This window comes from Stegostoma tigrinum, unplaced genomic scaffold (assembly GCF_030684315.1).
Source record: "Stegostoma tigrinum isolate sSteTig4 unplaced genomic scaffold, sSteTig4.hap1 scaffold_58, whole genome shotgun sequence".
Classification (NCBI taxonomy): domain Eukaryota; kingdom Metazoa; phylum Chordata; class Chondrichthyes; order Orectolobiformes; family Stegostomatidae; genus Stegostoma; species Stegostoma tigrinum.
The window spans coordinates 727598-744212 of record NW_026728516.1 but is presented as its reverse complement, the minus strand read 5'-3'; the positions used below and the strand labels follow the sequence as shown (position 1 = coordinate 744212).

Genomic DNA, 16615 nt, shown 5'->3' with positions numbered 1-16615 from the left:
GAGAGAGAGAGAGCGATTGTTGAGCAACAGAAAACAGAGCAGAGATGGAGAGGTGGATGGGGCAGAGAGGGAGAGAGACAGAGGGACAGCCACAGACAGAAAAGTGACAGAGAGAGAGAGGGAGAGTTTGATCAATTCTCAAGAGTAGGACAAAGTTGCACAGAGATAGAGAGGTGGATTGGGACAGAGAGAGGGAGGGAAGACTGACAGTGATAGAGACAGTGACAGAGAGAGAGAGAAAAGTAAGTGTATCAGTTCATCATTAATATGTCATGTAGAAACAGCCCCAATCCTGGAAGTAGTGGTCATGGGGTCTATGCCTGCTGAATGGGAGTGGGACGGTCTTTGGTCTTTTTATTGTTTTTTTACCGCAGGGCGTCAGAAACTCATCTGGAGCGACAAAGAGAGAGACGCAGGCTCCGGTGAGTGACTCCCCATCAGTGATTAATTGTCCAGCCTCTCAGAAAGTAAACACTGGATGCAGTCAGAAAGCATTTCTCCCCTGAACCGAAGTCAAATTTGTTCCTATTCTCGGGGTTTAAAATCAGGGAAAGTGCTGATAAATTGGGGAAATTTCGAAAGTCAGCCTGTGATGGAATCTCATACGTTTCTCTTCATTTTTGTTTCAAAACTTTGGCTTTGATGGATCAATTTCCTTCTCTTCCACCAGAGGAGATTACTGAGAGACTGAAGCTTATACACATACAGTGGTGGACACATTCTCTGGCAGTGGAGATGTTCGGGGTCGTGTAGTTGGGGATGTCCGGTGGAGGGGAGCCTCATCATCTGGAGTAAATATCTCTCTGTCCTCACTTTAAACAGAAACACTGAGGTGGTTTGAGCCTCTTCCTGTTCCCTCTTGAAGATGATGGGCTGTTCTGGAGGTCGTAGGGCAATTGGGGGAAAGGGTCAGATTATGGAAGCTCGGGCAGAGATTGGTGTGATTTTGCTGTGTTTTAGGTGATGGGTGTAGGTTTTTTGTTTTCATTTCTTGTCTGTCTTTCCAACCTCGCCCCTGAGGTGATTAGATTCGGGAGCTGAAATTTGGGACGAAGCACTGATTGGGAGAATTAAATTGTTCTGCCGTGAGGAAGCTTCGGACAGAGCTGGAACCAAAGAGAAAGAGAGAAATGAGAGCATGATAATAAACCAGCCTGTCTCCTTGTCATTCATTTGCACACTTGTATGCTCACAGGGGAAAATAATTATGGGGTTCAGGCTGTCCCTGAGATTTGTAAAACAAGGGGATGAGCTCTGGGCTGGAGGTGTGGGGGAGAGAAAGTGGAAAAAGGGGGCTGCTGCTAAGTCTGATGTCACTGCCTTCCACTCTCTTTGCCTCCATATTCTCGCCTTCCTGTCCTTCCCACAGTTTTCTATAAATCCTTGTCTCCCCATCATTCTTCACATCCACCCCTGTTCACTCTCCCACATCCCTTCATATTCCTCCCTCCAAATGTCTTGTCCCCTTCCCAGGTTTTTCAAGAACCATTTCATTGTTCAGTCTTGCTGATTTCCAAGTTTACCCATTCACCTCTCCTCAACACTCCTCTCTCTTTCTCTCTCTCATTGTCCTGTGTGATCTTGATGTTCCTTCCTGAGGGTCATTTTGTCTGCATCCCCATACCACCCTCCCCCCCATCTCTGTCACTCGTTCTGAATGGTATCTCTCTTTCTGCTCTTCTCTCTCTCGATTTTTCACTGTCCCTTCTGTCTGTCCCACTCTCTATATCTGTCCTTTCTCGTCCTGTCCATGGGATTTCTATCTTTCTCCTATCTCTGTGTCTCTCTCCTCTTTCTCTTTTTCCTTGTTTTCAATGGGATCTCGCTCTCTCTCTCTCTCTCGCTCTCTCTCTCCATCTCCATCTCTGTCCTTCTCTGTTCTTCATGCGAAATGCCAGGGGATCTTCCTGGTCTTTGCAGTGCCTACATGTTGCACCATTACACTTTGGCTAAAGTGAGTGGTAGTCGGGCTTGGGGTGAGCCTGCGAAATGGGATCTTGCTTTGCAGTAAGGCAGTCAATGAACAGGCCAGAGTATCTCTGGGGTGCAGTCAGGGATCCAGTGAGGGTGAGGTGATATTTGGGTTTTGCACATGGAGGGAGATACAGTGGGCTATCTATACACAGTGGAGGCATCACAGAGGAATGAAGAAAGAGGGTGTAGCTACACTGGCAGCAATCAGAAACTGTGAGGCTGAACATTTTCATCGGGGTAAAAGTCACGGGGGAAATATTTAAACAGGTGCGCAAATTTGTGGGAGGCAATATTTGAGATGACTTAGTGGGGAGTTTGCAAAATTGCGATGGAGAACAAACTTTTGGGGAACTGCAATTGGGAAATACCATAATTGTGGGGACAATACTTGGTCGGTAGGCCCACAAAATATTGGTATTGGGGGGGGGTGCAATATTGCATTCACCAGCACAAGGATTTGGGATGGGGATACAATACTGTAAGGGTGGGACAAAAGTTTGACATTCCTCTGGGAGGTAAAGAGAGGGACAAAACTGGGCGGCAGCGAAACTTGGCGGTTATATTGTAGGCAGAAAATTGAGGAAGAAGAATGTGAAATGAGAGAGGTATATGAGTCTCAAATGAAATAACAAAATTCTAGGGTCAAATTTGTAGGGGCAGTCACATTTGTGGAGGGGAGGGGTTGGAATTTGGCAATTTTGAATGGAAACAAAATTTTTGGAGTGGTGAAGGAAAGAAAGCGGCAGTGCAACAAGACACCAGGAGATGAAATAGAGAAAAATGGAGGGAAAGGAGAGAGAAATATGGAGGGAAAAGACAGAGAGAGAGAGAATGATAGGGGAGGGAACAAAGAGAGAGTGGTGGGGGGCAAAGAGTTGTTGCTCGTGAGAGACAGAGAGAGAGAATGAAACAAAATGATCTAAACTAGACTGTGAGAGAGACAGAGATTCAGGTGAGAGAAAGAGACAAGGACTGAGAAAGACCAAAAGGGAGACAAGAGGAGAGACTTTGAAAGAAAGAGACAGAAACACAAAGAGGGAGAGAGAGAATGAAACAAAGAGAGACAAGAGTAGAATGTGAGCGAGAAAGAGACTGACAGAGATAAAGCAAAGGGAGACAAAAGGAGAGGCTTGGAGAGAAAAACAGGGACGCAAAGCGAGAAAACAGAGAAAAAGAGAGGCAAGAAGAGGAGAAGTCAGTGAGATACAGCCAGGAATTCAGGAAAGATACAGAGTCTGAGGAGCCAATACTCACCAGGGCTGCTTCTGGAAGAGGGTGGTACAGGTCCAAAGCTGGCATTGAGATTCCAGCTGTACTCACACTGGCACAGTAAGAATAACTCTGAGGCTCACCTCCTGGCTTCATCCACATGAACAAGATAAGTATGGCTGTCATAACCAATTTTATAAACCCCAAGTTATGTCATTCAAACCCCTCTCTCCTCCCAAATCCCAGCTACCCAATCAGTTCCGAGCTGTCTGTACCTGGTACACACATCCTCCAGATATAGAGCAAACCAAGAAGCTTCTTTGTGAGGTTAGAGGTGGGGGGAGGGGTGTGGAGGAGGAGGGGGAAATAAAGCAGCAACTCAGAAGTTCAGTCCAATGTCTCATGATTGTCCCTCCCTTGCACCCCTCCCCCCAACCCGCACTCTCACAAACTCTCTCTCACTCACGCGCACACACACACACACATTGGCCCCAGACCTAAAACCCACACAGAGACAAGGCTGCAGTTTCAAAACGGGTATAAAACACTTTTATCCAGACAAGGGAACTGAGCCTTCTGCAGCCATAACACAAATTGATCCCACAGGTGAACACAGTATTTTCACACAGACTAACGCAAGGTATGAGTCGAGCTGTAGGTAACCATCAAAGACGGGGGATTACTTTTAATTAGTTTCTGAGAATGAATATCAATCTATTTCACAGGTGAACATCAGGGGATTATTTGGATCTGTTGCACAAGTGGAAGTTTGTTCATTGTACAAATAATCCTAAGTTTATCAAACACTGTCACCTCATTCCTGACAATAGAATGAGGTACTTCATTGAACTATCCCACTTTCCCATTGATAGTTCATCAGTAAAAGCTGGGAATTATCTGATTGACGCAAGCAGCATGGATTTGTGAGAGATAGATCAGGCCTCACAAACGTTATTGAATTCTTTGAAGATGTGGCCAAACACATGGATGAAGGTAGAGCAATGGATGTGGTATACATGGATTTACGTAAGGCGTTCGTTGAGGTTCCCCATGGTAGGCTCATGCAGAAAGTCAGGAGGCGTGGGTAGGGAAAATATGGCAGATTGGATTCAGAATTGGCTGACCCTGAGAAGAAAAAGGGTGGTAGTGGATGGAAAATAGTCAACATGTTGTTCAGTTACGACTGATGTACCACAAGGATCTGTCTTGGGTCCTCTTCCTATTTGTAGATTTTGTAAATGATTTTGACGTAGGAGTGGAAAGGTGGATTGGCAAGTTCATGGATGATACAAAGGTGGGTTGAGTTATGAATAGTGCAAAGGGCTGTTCTAGGTTACAAATGGACATTGATAGGTTGCAGAGCGGGGCAGACAAGTGACGAATGGAGTTTAACCTTGAAAAGTGTGAGGAGATTCATTTTGGAAGGACAAACTTGAAAGCAGAATACAGTGTTAATGGAAAACTCCTTGGCAGTTGGGAGGAGCATGGGGATCTTAGGGTTCATGTCCAAAGTTCCCTGAAAGCTGGTGGATTGAGTTGTTAAGAAGGTGTATGGTGTGGTAGCTTTCATTAATAGAGGGATTGATTTCAAGAGCCGTGAAGTTATGCTCCAGCTATACAAAAGCCAGGTTCGGCCACAAGTGGAATATTGTGTACAGTTGTGTTTGCCTCATTACAGGAAAGATGTGGAGGCATTGGCAAAGGTGCAGAGGAGATTTACCAGGATGTTGCCTGGAATGGAAGGAAGGCTGTACGAGGGAGGAAAATTTGAGAGAGCTAGGGCTTTTCTCTTTAGAATGATGAAGTGTGAGAGGTTTACAAAATGATCAGAAGTATAGATAGAGTGGACAGCCAGAGACTTTTTCCGCGGTTGGAGGGAGCTATTATGAGGGGACATAGTTTTAAATCGAGTGGAGGTAGATATAGGGGAGACGTCACAGGTAGGTTCTTTACTCAGAGTGGCCGGGGTCTGGAATGCATTGCTAGAGAGGGTAGTGGAGTCGGCCTCTTTGGGGCATTTAAGCTGCTATTAAATAGGCATATGTATGATACCATAAGGTAGGGGTGGAGGCCAGATAGACCTTAGGTTTAGGGTAAAAGTTCGGCACAGCATCGTGGGCTGAAGGACCTATACATTGCTCTACACTTCTATGTTCTAGCTCTGTTAATGATGGTTAAATTCGGAGCAGTGTCAGTTACTGCACACAGTCTGTATGAGTGTGTTGTGTTTCTGTGTGTATGTATGTATGTTAAGTTAGAGTCTGCACATATGCATGTATATTTCTGTGTTTATGTCTGTCAGTGTCTGTATGCTTACATGTCAGTGTGTGTCTGTGTTTATGCTTGTCTCTGGATGTGTGCCACGGTGTCTCTCTGTTTATGTGTGTGTGTGAGAGAGAGAGAGAGTCTGTGTGCATCTCTGTAACTGAGTGTGTGTTTCTATCTCAGTTGAACTATCTGTGTATTTGTAGCTGTGTTTTTCTGTTTGTGTGTGAGATAGTGCACATCTAGTGTGTGTACTATTATGTTTGTGCCTTGGGGCTTCTGTTGTTTTGGAGGCAAATCCATAGAAATTGAGTTATACCCCACCCAACTTTCTGTCTGACCCTCTTGCGTTTGAAGTGATACAATGGTCAGCTTGATGTATATCTCCATATGTGTCCGTGTGCATATTTGTATCTGCGTGTCTATATCTGGCTGCAATGAGACTCAGGGGAGAAGTTTAAATGAATTAGAAACCGATGAGTCAAAGGCTCAGACTGTCTCTCTCGTACAATGCCACCGCCTGGTGGCCTTCTAACTTCACTACACAAGTGGTACATATTTTTCTGAAGAAGGTATGTCAGGTTGCACAGTTGTTTCGTTTTTCAAAGAATGTCTTTAGAGACACAGAGCAGTTTTGCCCAATCGATACTGCCCTTGAGATATGAACAGGAGGCAAAAACAGGAAGAGGGACAGTGTGAATGTGGTAGGGAGAGGGAGCAAGGGAGAAAGGTGAAATGTACCAAGACCAGTTTGGAGTGGGTAACCCAGAGGTGGAAGTAAGGACAGAGTGACTTGTACCCAACTCCTCAACTCAGTTTCATTCCTGTCCTCTACTCTGAGGATGACAACTTGGGGCCAATTCTAATTGTCCGTCCCCCAGCTTCTACAACACAAAGACAAACAACAATACAACTCATTCTGCTGCTTGACACTTCTTAATGAACATTTCAATTATTTACAAATTGAAGTGATTGATACAGTCAGTGGAATGGCACCTTTTCTCACTGGACCCTGAATTGAGAGAAACATTCAAATGTATCCCTGCCACCCGCTGTGGGATAATTTTGGACAAACCAGCATTACCCTCAGTTTCTTATCCTAACAGCAGGCTGCTTCATTGCTAAAACATCGAACTGAAATGAAAATATCCTGCGTGGATTTACAAATGAATTTGATTGATTGGTGAATTTGGGTAAAAGGATATTCTCCTCTGATTCACTGAATCAGATGTCCGACTGAGCAGAGACTGCCAAGAAACCTTCGACTTCTTTTAGAGGCTGGGACATTGAGTCTGGTGTTCTTAGGGACATTCTCTGATCGGAGACATAGAAAAGATTGCTGTCAGAGCTGCTGTGCTTTTGCTGTGATTTTGCGGACGTGAACAGTGAAAGCACTGAATCCTAGACAGTAGGCCCACCAGGGATGAGGACAGAAGTACTATAATTCGACTTCTTTTAGAGGCTGGGACATTGAGTCTGGTGTTCTTAGGGACATTCTCTGATCGGAGACATAGAAAAGATTGCTGTCAGAGCTGCTGTGCTTTTGCTGTGATTTTGCGGACGTGAACAGTGAAAGCACTGAATCCTAGACAGTAGGCCCACCAGGGATGAGGACAGAAGTACTATAATTACTTAATGACTCAGCTCCTGCCTTTTTTTAACTGGACATCAATTTCTCCTCAAAGATGATCAAAACATTGAGTTTTAAAGCATGGAAAGAGGAGCATCATCCCAGTTTCCAGGACTTGGCCTGTAGTCTTGTGTGCTGTGACGTTTCAAGTAATCATTTCAATGATAATTTCACCGAAATGTTTTAATCTCAATCAACACAACAAATGGGAGGAAAGTTTGAGATGGGAAAACTGTTTCATGCTCCCTCGGGAAACTTAACCTTACCTCCAGAAGGAAACAAACATGGGCACATTCTACCAAGAGTGACAAAGGCTCCTGGAAAGATCAAACCGCAGAAAGTCGGATTTCACCCACTTGGCTTATCTTGTCCCATTCCAGACTTCAAAACTAGAGTCTGCTTACAGCAAATAAAGGAAGCACTCAGTCACGCCCCTTGGCCTGAGTTCTTCTCCTGTCACTCTGTAGTCTATATGGCCTCACCTCAGTCTTCCATCCAAACATTGATCATATCAGCTGCTTCCTGTCCTTCCGAATGGTGTTCCTCAAATTCCTGAAAAGATAAACAGGAGTGTGGCATTTAAAGCACATTTCAGGCCTGTAGAAGAAATGATATTTTCATAATTTCAGATGATGTTTAAAGTGCTCCTTTGGATCTTGGAAACAGCAGGTGTACAAAAATTGCCTAAGGCCCCAGTGAGATGCAAACTCATGACTGCTGGTTTACAAGGCCAGTGCTCTAACCGCTGAGCTATTCAGCCATTAGCCTGACAATAGTCGGAGGGTCTCACGTATAAGAAATTACAATGTAATAGATAATGGGATAGCCTGTATACTTTAAATCAAGAAATAACAAAATCGAAACAGAGCTGTAGGTATTATGTGCAGGAAGATGGGAGAAAGCAAGGCTGAATCAGACAGTGCCCAAGTTGATATAAACAGAGATCTTTCCTCAGAACGGAAAGGAGGGGTCATCGACCTGAAACATTAACTCTGTTTTTCTTCACAGCTGCCACCAGACCTGCTGAGCTTTTCCAGCAGCTTCTGTTTATGTTCCCAATTTACAGCATCCGCAGTTCTTTTGGTTTTTAAACAGATTTTCACTGGTAGTCTCGTAATAAGGTTTCAGAACCTTCACTACCATGGCCTGCTAATGGTTAACATTTATAGTTAAAAAAAGACTGATCTTTAGAAACAGAATAATGTTGTGAACTAGTCAGAATCACTTCACCACAGTTACAGTTCCACACCAGCAATGTCAGCTGCAATTGTGTGACGTGCAGTCAGTTTGCAACAAGAACAGCAGGGACATTAGGAAAAGTGAATGGTGATAGTGGTTAGTGAGAGCTGACTTAGGGCAACTGGAGAAAGGTTCAATTTGGGTGCTCAAGACTGGTTTTCCCTGTTTATCCTGGTATACAATCAATGATACAATAACTCTCATTTGTGTGTTGTCCTTTGCACATCTCACCTCGGTTCAGTGCCTCAAGAGGACCGGGAGTCACATCAGTTTAACTTGGCAGCTAACCCAGGTCAGTTTTGCAGCCTCACGTTAGGATGCTAAATTTTAGAAGCAGAAAGCTTGAATAAACATGATTTTCTTCTTCCTGCATCCAGTAAGAGGAAAGGATTTGCTGTTGATTGGAAATATCTCTTTCTGAATTCAATGTCACTCTGCCACAGCAGGAAGAGCTGGAAAATCCTGATGAATTGAAAAATAAAACAAGACCCCGTGTCAAAGCGAGGATGCTGCTGTAGGCACTTATGGGGAGTTACTGCAGAGTGGCCTGAGCACCCAACACACTGCAACTAATGTGTTTCAACGTCATTGAAAACGTTTTTTTTTCCAGAAAGTTGATGGGTGAATTGGCAAAGCAAAGACAACGAATCAGGGCTTGTTTGGTATTTAAACACGTGATCTCTCAGATTTTTTTCGGGCTGTACAGCCCTCAAAGTGAGAATCATACCCCAAGACCAAACAGCCCTTTTGGCCAAGTTAGGAGCAGTCCCGGTCAAGTTGGGATACCCTCAGAGCGGAGTACATTCCACGTTGCTCATGGGATTACTGTTCAATCTCAAGAACATCTTCTTTCTGACTCCCTGCTCTCGACACAGATTATAAAATTCAGGCTTACCGTTAATGTGAAGAGAGGTTGTGGATGTGCCCTTGCTGTTGCATAGAGATCACTGTTCCTGTGTCTAGTAAGAGGAAGGGATTTGCTGTTGATTGGAAACATCTCTTTCTGAATTCAATGCCACTCTGCCACAACAGGAGAAGCTGGAAAATCCTGATGAATTGAAACATAAAATGGCGTGTCTATAGCTTAAGTAATAAAAGATCAGTGTAATATATTTAACATTGTGCTATCACCGGCTGAATGAAGCAGCTACCCAGAGGGAGGCAGCTGTGTGTGTAAACCGCATGGTGAGCAGTTTGCGTTTTACTTTACACATGAGAGGAAGTGAGAATTAACCCAAACAATGGCACACCACAGCCGTGAAACATTGTTCCCATGGCAAACTTGAAAAATAATCAGAAACGAGTTTGAGATCCATACACTCCGTCGCCAAAAGCCTCCATCCTAGCATATGTTCCAGGGAAGCTGGCCTGCTAATGAGTGGTGTAAACTTAATGTGATTTGTGTGCGGAGCCCTGCCTGTGTCCTGCTCTGAACTTGTAGGGCACTGGGGAATTTGATTCTGTATGTACATCGTTATTATCGACCCGCCTTAAAATGCAAGCAGAGGAAAAGGATCTGAGGGAAAATAGAAACAACTGACGAGATTCCCGACCCTCTTACCGAACATTGTTCAGTAAATTCAGCCACCAAAACACAATATTTCTCCAATTTCACCAGGAAGTAGCATCATGAATATCCTTAATAGAAATATGGAATCCCAAGAATTGCTTAACTTGAAGTCAGAGATGGAAGTGCCTGAGATTGTAATGTAGAAACGTGAATACCTGGGTATGTAATTACATTTCATTGAATGATTCAGCGCCACGTGACCCACGACAAATCATTATATTCCGGGAGCCAGCATCATTGTTGCATCACAGTAGTTGAAGGCCGTCGCCGCTCATGGTGTATGACGTCATGGTGCAGCTGGAAGCCCCCGGGAACAGTTTATTAAAGAAACCTCCCTGAGGGTCAGACTGCCCTGTGGCGGGAAACATTTGGATGGCCAACCACAATCATTTCATGCGGTTAAAAAATCACCAAACTAAACAAGATCGAGGCATTCTTTTTTCTTCTCAATTAAATTTCAGTATCCATCAAGCGAGATAATGATTTCAGTGGGCCCTTGATTAAAGTCCGAAATGATGAAAAGCGATGTCAAAACCATTTAAATGGAGCACTACCCGCCTTGAGTTTTAATCTCATCTCTTGATCCATTCAATCAATGCCTAAATCTATAATGTTCCCATGAAATCACAGCTTGATTACAGCAAAGACTTCATTCAGCCCATTGTTATCCTGAAATGAATCATAGTCAGCTTGAATTTAAACTGAGTAAATTGGAGAGAGACTGCAGAATCAGTTTGTATGTATCAGCACACACGGCCAGTTCCTGGTGGCATGGGTGTGCTTGCATTGACTGCGGGCCTGTGTCTCCATGATAAACTGGCAGAGGAACATTGGTATTTTAGTTGTTGCAATCTGAAATTTGAACTGGCTCACACGTGGGTTTAAGAGAGCTTACAGTTTTGTTTCACATCAGTCTCTGTGTCACAACCAATCAAGATGCTCAGCTTTTAACCAATAAAGGTTGTCAGTTAAAAAATTCACTGTTTCCTTTGTCACACATCTCCGGATCGTCAATAGGAACATTAGCTACAAGGAAATATTCTCCAATCATTGAACTGTCTGCGAATATTATGTGCATTCAGGCCCAGGCAACTCATACCAAGATTCTTCCGAACTAGAAAGAACCTTTGACACTCTCTCTCCAACTCGTTCCATCCCTTTCTCCCTCTGTGTTTCAGCATTTGTATGTGTGCGTATGTGTGTCACTGTCTGTATGCACATGTTTGTCTCAGTGTGTGGCTCTGTGTCTGTGTGCTTCTGTCTCAATGTGTGTCTATATGCCTTTGTGTACATACGTGTGTACATATGTGTCTGTGTGTTTCTTTCTCTGTATTAGTGTGTCACTGTTGAACTCTCACTGTGTGCAAGCTAGACTGATGTGAAACAAAACTGTAAGCTGAGTGTGTGCATTAGTGTGAGTCTCTGTGGCTGTGTGTTTGTGCCTGTGGTTCTTTCCAGTGGGCTTTCTGTTGTTTTGGGTGTGAATCCATTGAAACGGTGTTAACGCACTTCCCTGCTTTCTCTCTGTCTCTCCCTCTTGAGTTTCAAATGATACAATGGTCATGTTGACATGTGTCTCCATATGTGTTTGTATCTGTTTTTTTTTCCCCCTGGTTGTAATCGACTCACTGAAAATCCTGACACAGCAGGTGGTGACATTCCAATTCTAAAAAGATATCTAGAATTAAGAATCTAATGATGACTATGTTGAGGTTGGATGGCTCGCTGAGCTGGTTTGTTGTTCCGCAGACGTTTCGTTACCGTGCTTGGTAAGATCCTCAGTGCAGCTTCTGATGAAGCATCAGAGTGCTTTCCCGCCTGGTTTTTAAACTCTGGGGTTCGTTGTGATGGATTGCCTCACTTGTGGGTTTCCTCCATAGTGGAATGTATTTGGGATCGAGTTCAATGTGTTTATTAATAGCCTGCTTCGTGGAGTGCCATGCTTCCAGGAATTCTCGTGTTTGCCTCTGGCTTGCCTGTCCCAGGAATTTGGTGCTGTCCCAGTCGAAGTGGTGGTGCTCCTTGTCCGTGTGGATTAAGATGAGTGAGCATTGGCCATGTCTTTTTGTAGCCAGTTGTTCAACGATAATGGATATCCAAAGATCTGTGTCAGGAGATGCCTCCAGGAACAGCATCAGAAAGATTCTACATGCCCCGACACACACATCACACTTCCTTACATCAGGAACATGTCAGAACTCACCACAAGACTTCTCGACCACTCGGCATCAGGGTGGCACACAAACCCACATCAACCCTATGACAAGTGCTCACCAGAACTAAAGATCCAATCCCAACCATGGACAGGACCAATGTCATCTGCAAGATCCCCTGCAGAGACTGTGAGAAACACTACATCGGACAAACAGGAAGGAAACTAACAACAAGAGAACATGATCACCAACCCTAACCCTAACCCTATCTTAATCAGTCAGCAGGATGTGAAGTGATGGTACTCAGGAGCGACAGCTTTTCGCTTCTTGAACAAAAAGCAATCGCATGCTGTTAGCATTTATTTGACATCTCTGATCACCTTTTACATTCAGAAATGTGTTCAGAAACTGCCTTTTGTGCATCTCTAAATAAGCACCGTGGAATTTCGTAAATTTTACTGAGTTGCTTTTTCACGTCTCCCATGCCAGCTTGCAAATCAGCTGGCTGCTACCTGAGATTTGTTCATGTCCACGATTGGAAAATGTTGGAGTAAGGAGAAAGGCAAGGAAGATGACAGCTCGTAGCTGCACCGAGGTTCGAACAACCTCCCAATGTGATTTGTCGTTCTCGAATTCTAATGCTTGCTCAGTTTTTCAGACAGAGGGTTATCTTTGAGCCACTTACACTGCAAAACGTCGTCGAAGGTAAGTCTACATATGTTGCACGGTATCATCTGCTGCACGACCTGCTCAGCTTGGTGCATTTTCCCAGTAGTCTGGTGTTTCTCACGCTACATGTTAACGTGAAAGTTGTCCTGTTTTGAGCAAAGGGCGGAATCGTTCACCAGAGTGAAAATCTAAATGCCGGAAATGCCATGCAGTTCATGTTTACTTTATCCAAGCATAACCGAATATACTTTCTCCCAGGCACATTACATTTGTCGCCTGACTGAGTCTCACATGACGTGCTCTGCTTTCAGTTGATTTTTGAATTGATCGAGCGGCTATCAGCATCTCGTGGGAAAATAATGTTTGAGCTGGGCACTGCCCGGCAGCTAAGAAAATGGATGAACAAGACAGGGATGGTTCAAGCCTTTCCCTGTGCCTTTGCTTATGTTGTCTTGCAGTAGCAACATCAGAAAGAATCATGTTTGCAGCGCACCTGTCAGTGGCTGTGTGGCCAAGCAGTCTCAGGAGCTGGATTCAGATCCAGTCTCCTCGGAGGCGTGGGTTCAATTCCCACCACTGCCGTTATGCTGGTACCCTGTCATGTTGTTTGTCTGTTCTGCTGAAGCTGGATGGCGATGAGCTGCGATCAGTAGAAAGCAATGGTAGGAAGCATTTTGTTTCCAATCAATGTACGATGCAAGAGAGCACAGAGCTTCCATTGTGCCAGTGGTTATCAATTTTGTTGTGGAAATGGAAAGAGCAGACACTCAACCTTTGGTCTACTCACCAATGTCGACCAGATGTCCCACATTAACACAATCCCATTTGCCAGCATTTGGCCCATATCCCTCTAAACCCTTCCGATTCACTCACACATTCGATATGCCTTGGAAATGTTGTACATTTACCAGGCTGCACCACTTCATCTGGCAGTTCAACACATACTTGCACCACTTCAGGGCAATAAAAGAAATGGCCCTCAGGTCGCTTTTAAATTCCTACCCCTCACTTTAATTACACACCCTCCAGGTTTGGACTCACCCACCATGCGATAAAGACCTTGACTCCTCACCCTGTATATATTCGTGATGATTATATCAACTTCCGCCAGGTCGTCCCTCAACCTCCGGCACTCCAGGGAAAACTGCCTTAAACCTATTCAGTCTCGCCATACAGTCCGAAATCTGCAACCCTGGCAAAGTCCACGTGAATATTTTCTGGGCGGGTTGACATGATATCTTTTATTTTTCGATAATGCCAATAACGCTGGGCTGCATCGATCTATTTGCAACAGAGAGGTTTAGTGTTGAACTGCTGCACATTTTAATGCTGTAGGAAGGTCAGTGCGCAGGGCAGAGTAGTGGCTGTGTTTCTGTAATGTAGTGGTTACCACATTCACTTTACCCAGTGAAAGGTCCCCAGTTCAGAAACAATGCTGTTGCCCTTTTACAGTGATAGGTTTCTGGATGGACATGAAGTGACCGTTCTTGTCAGCCAACATTTCTTTGAATGAAGTTGGCCATTTCTGCTTTTGTTGTGGAAAGGAGGATAATTCTATTTCAATGTGGTATGAATCCTTGTTAAATTTCTCTCATTCCTGGCCATGAATGTGCTGAAATGGTCCCTTTTACGTGTGCATTTAGCGTGCCCTAATTCATTCTGGAGCAGTGTAGTGTCACCTTTGCTTTTTGTGTGAAAGCGTTCCAGCTCAAAGTCAAGGAAAAGCTTGATTTGCGGGTGTCGCAGTGCACCGCATATTCCTCTCTGTCAAACGCATCTCAAGGTAGTCTCTGAACGTCCTAGTTCTGCTCTGCCGTGTCTCAAAGTGCATGAATTGAAACCAGAAGCCTTCAGTCACCTTTCGGAGTAGAGAAATGTGTTTGCATTTCTTAGCAGTGGACGCAATAGCGGCTCATTCAGCCAACAACAGGAGTGAAGGGATTTACAAGCTCAGATGAACCTCATGACTCATGCTTTCGTAGAGTCATTAGCATTTACGTGTGGTCTCAAGTCAACAACATGCTCGTATTGAAACTGAGGAAATGACAAGACAGGCTACCAATTGATATTGTATCCAATCTTTTCTTTATATCAAAGAGGAGCAAGAAAGTCTAAGCAAGGAGAGATAGAAAAGTGTGCCACATGAAGTTAAAGTGAAGCAACTTGTACCTTAATCATGCAGCAGGATGTGAAGCGATGGTGACTCAGGCACGAGGGCTTTTCACTTCTTGAATGAAAAACAATCACATGCTGTTAACATCTCCGACGTCTCTGATCACCTTTTACTAACGGTCAATGTGTTCATAAACGTGCGTCTCTAAATAAGCACCATGAAATATCGTAAAATTTATTGAGTTGCTTTTCCTCGTTTCCCACACAGGTTTCTGAATCAGCTGGCTGCCAATCTGACATTTGTTCGTGTCCACGATTGGAAAGCTGTGCAGGAAAATTGACGCTTAAGGAGAAAGACAAGGCAGATAGCTGCTCAGACCTGCACCAAGGTTTGAACAACCTCGCAACGTGATATTGTCGTTTTTGAATTCTAATGTTTGCAAAAAGGACAAGCCAGGCTACTAAATAATATTGTTTCCATTTTCTTTTCATTCTTTCACAAAGGATCAAGGAGAGCGAAACAAGGAGGAACAGGAAAGCGAGGCTTGTGAGCTGTGGTGAAACACCTTTTCTCTTATTCAGTCCTCAGCAAGTGATGTGAAGGTGACTCAGGTGAGAGAGCTTTTCACCTCCTGAACACAAAGCAATCCCATCGCGTTAGCACTTTTTTGACATCTCTGATTGACTTTTACATTCTGTCTCTACGTACAGAATCTGCCTTCTGTGTATCTCTGGATAATTGAGTTGGGATGTTGAGATGGCATAATGAAAAGGAGCACGATTTTCCCTCCTATTATGTCTTCTAACTTCTCTTCCAATGAAAATACGTGGAATGAAAGAGAAAAAAAAAACAGAACAAGCATATTGTATCCGATGACTCTGTTCCGAGGAAGGGTCACCAGACCCGAAAAGTTAACTGCCTTTTTTCCCTTCACAGATGCTGCCAGACCTATTGAGCTGTTCTTGCAAATTTATTCTTGTTCCTGATTTACAGCATCTGCAGTTCCTTCGTTTTTTTTTAATCTGGACGTTTCACTCCCAGAAATGAGCAATAATGCAGTTGGAGCTCTCATTCCGAGTCAGTTAACGTGGGCAAAGGCCCGAGAACACTTGTTTTCACTTTGAACGAGTGTTTCATTTCGGCATGTTCATTGCAACGGTACCTCTGCCCCATTCCCACGTTAGGCAATCCAACCACATTTAACAAAACCAGCTTTTTTTCTGGAAATCTCATTGGGCATTGTAGCAAATGTAAGGTAAAGAAGCTGGGTTTGTCTGGGAGTTGAACACAGTGACTTTTTGCATATCTACACTATATCATAATCTAAGCGAGAATCATACCCCTAGACTAACAAGCCCTGCCTGTGTGCACTTGCCTAGCTCTGAACCAGCTGAGACTTACTCAGAGTGAATTGTCACGAATGTTGCTCCGGAAATTCAAACCAACCCAGAGTTTCAAGAACAATTTCCTCTCATTTTGTCTCCTTGCTCCCAGAATGGTGCTATTTGTCCATTCCAACGAGACTACGTTCTCTTCATTTGTGTATTAAACCATTTTCTTCCACCTAAATCACAAAACATTTTGAAAGGTTCACAGACTGGGTTTCTGTTTCGTATCATTTCCATGTTTCCACGTACTAACTGATTTCCCGCTTAAATTCTCATGGCGCTGCTCAGTCTTCATCATGCCCAGGGATGAAAGAATTCAGTTTTATGGAGACATTCCAGAGGCTGAGATTGTTCTGTTTGGGGCATAGAAGATTAAATGGAGACTTCATGGCATGAGCGTTTGGA

General features: G+C 44.0%; 1 long non-coding RNA gene across 1 annotated transcript; it reads left to right on the top strand.

The window, feature by feature from the left end:
- Positions 1–399: 399 nt before the first annotated feature.
- On the top strand, positions 400–15351 carry LOC132208950 (uncharacterized). The gene is made up of 3 exons (XR_009445049.1): positions 400–422; positions 15090–15210; positions 15326–15351. It is a non-coding gene; the product is annotated as an uncharacterized LOC132208950 (long non-coding RNA).
- The last annotated feature ends 1264 nt before the right edge of the window (positions 15352–16615 follow it).